The sequence below is a fragment of the Bos indicus genome, chromosome 4 (assembly GCF_029378745.1).
Source record: "Bos indicus isolate NIAB-ARS_2022 breed Sahiwal x Tharparkar chromosome 4, NIAB-ARS_B.indTharparkar_mat_pri_1.0, whole genome shotgun sequence".
Lineage (NCBI taxonomy): Eukaryota > Metazoa > Chordata > Mammalia > Artiodactyla > Bovidae > Bos > Bos indicus.
Genome location: NC_091763.1, coordinates 88,766,464 through 88,769,147, shown reverse-complemented (window position 1 = coordinate 88,769,147; position 2,684 = coordinate 88,766,464). Strand labels below are relative to the sequence as shown.

The following is a 2,684-nucleotide window of genomic DNA, read 5'->3' as shown; positions in this document are numbered from 1 at the left end:
ACCTGGAAAATCCCATAGACAGAGGAGTTTGGCAGGCTACAGTCCATGGGGTCGCAAAGAGGTGGACATGACCAAGCATGCACACATGCTGTCTTACATCAGTTCAACTCAGAGGCCAGCTGAGAGTAAAGCCAGCTGCTCCCTCCTGGCCCTGTATCCTTCCTCCAGGAGGAGGAGAAAGGTTTCGTGAGCACAAAGCTGTGTAGTCACGTTGTAGCCACACGTTTCAGGAAACAAACTCACTCAGAAGGACAATGCAAATAGTGGAGTGCAGTTTATTACACCAGTGGCCCAAGGCAGAGTCTCCTCTTAGCCAAGGGCCCCGATCAGTTTTGTGAAAACCTTATATACCCTAAGTGTATAAGCTTCTCTGAAACTAGTCTGAACAAAGGAAAAAGAAAGATATAATCAAAGTTAACCATGATCATATGCCTTAAGCCTAGGTAGTTAACAGTGGACAATTATCAATAGGCCTGTGGTCATACCCCAATAAGCATAATAGAATGTATGATTCTATTCGGTTACACAGATAATTAGGGTATTCTTTTAGGCACAGTGGATTTGAAAGCTATAGCACCTCCTCTGTCGGGGGAGCCGGCGGCTACACACGGTCCCCTGGGGGCTTTGGATCTCCGACAGCTTCCCAGGCCGAAAAGAAATCCAGACCTCGAGCTCAGCACATTTTACCCTGTACCATATCTCAGCTGCTTTCTGCTACTCTGGTTGATGAAGTATTCAGAATTGGAAATGTTGAGATTTCACAGGTCACTATTGTGCGGATTATCAGAAATGCAGAGAAGGCTGCAACCAACATTGTTTACAAGATAGATGACATGACAGCTGCACCCATGGATGTTCGCCAGTGGGTTGACACAGATGATGCCAGTGGTGAAAACACTGTGGTCCCTCCAGAAACATATGTGAAAGTGGCTGGTCATCTGAGATCTTTCCAGAACAAGAAAAGCCTGGTAGCCTTTAAGATCATGCCCTGGAGGATATGAATGAGTTCACCACACATACTCTGGAAGTAGTCAATGCACACATGATGCTGAGCAAATCGAACAGCCAGCCTTCAACAGGGAGAGCGCCTATCAGCAATCCAGGAATGGGTGAAGCTGGGAACTTCGGTGGGAACAACTTCATACCAGCAAATGGCCTCACTGTGGCCCAGAACCAGGTGCTGAATTTGTTCAAGGCTTGCCCAAGACCTGAAGGATTGAACTTTCAGGATCTCAAGAACCAACTCCAGCACATGTCCGTAGCCTCAACCAAGCTAGCTGTGGATTTTCTAAGCAACGAGGGACACATCTATTCCACCGTGGATGATGATCATTTTAAATCCACAGATGCAGAATAACTGGATCTAATTGGGTACCCGAGATATTTTCCAGTTGGACCTTTTTTTGCCGCCTCTTGTCTCCAGCTGTGCATATAATTGGCGAGTTGACTTCTAGGAAGTAGATTTCATCTATAAAAGATCTCAACTGACATCCTTTTGAAACTTACTACTACTCTTCTGTGTTTTTGATGGACTTCCCTGGTAGCTCAGACGGTAAAGCGTCTGCCTACAATGCGGGAGACCTGGGTTCGATCCCTGGGTCAGGACGATCCCCTGGAGAAGGAAACGGCAACCCACTCCAGTATTCATGCCTGGAAAATCCCATGGACCGAGGAGCCTGGTGGGCTACAATCCATGGGGTCGCAAAGAGTCGGACACGACTGAGCGACTTCTGTTGTGTGTGTTTAAGCACAGAGAGCCCTGGGGCTCTTCCTTCTGGGGGCCTGGTTTTCCAGTTTGTATGTCGTTTCCAAAGATACTGGGCATATAAGTCCACAGTCCGGCCCAGAGCCTGTTCTGTTTCCTCCTTCAGTCAGAGCAGCGGCAGGTTTCTGCTGCCTTTTCTTCCCACTAAATGTATGAACATGGAACCCAGGTCTTGCTCCCAGATCCCTTACCTGGAAATGGGCTAATAAATAATCATTTTCCCTTTTTTTTATGTATTTATTTTTTGCCTGCACTATGGCTGTGTTGCAGTGGTCGGGCTCTCTCTAGTTGCAGTAAGCAGGGCTACTCTTCCTTACAGTACGCAATGCAGGCTTCCCATTCTGGAGGCTTCTTGCTGTGGAGTACAGGTTCTAGGCTCGTGGGCTCAGTAGTTGTTTCTCCTGCATTGTCAGGTAAATTCTTAACCACTGAACCACCAGAGAAGTTCTCTTATCTTACTCCTAAACAACCAGGACGGAACTCTTTCGATATTTCAAAATTGTAGAGACAGCTAGCTTGATAAAACATCTGTTTCAAAATTCTGACCCTGAGAGAACAGTAGTGTTCCTAAGGAGGAAACTTGAAGTTATAACTCTTATCATGTCATTGAAAAGTAAACTAAGCCCACATCACCTGAGCTTTAGTTCAGAGTAGAACCTAAAATTGAAAGAGGAAAAAAGGAAAAAGATGCCTTTTAAAACTCAGGCAGACAACGAAGGAAACTATAAGCAGGGTGAAAAGACAGCCTTCAGAATGGGAGAAAATAATAGCAAATGAAGCAACTGACAAAGAATTAATTTCAAAAATATACAAGCAACTCCTGCAGCTCAATTTCAGAAAAATAAACAACCCAATCAAAAAATGGGCCAAAGAACTAAACAGACATTTCTCCAAAGAAGACATGCAGATGGCTAAAAAT

General features: G+C 45.2%; 1 pseudogene; it reads left to right on the top strand.

Moving 5' to 3' along the window:
- The first annotated feature begins 693 nt into the window (after nucleotides 1-693).
- LOC109557936 (replication protein A 32 kDa subunit pseudogene) lies at nucleotides 694-1,728 on the top strand (annotated as a pseudogene).
- The last annotated feature ends 956 nt before the right edge of the window (nucleotides 1,729-2,684 follow it).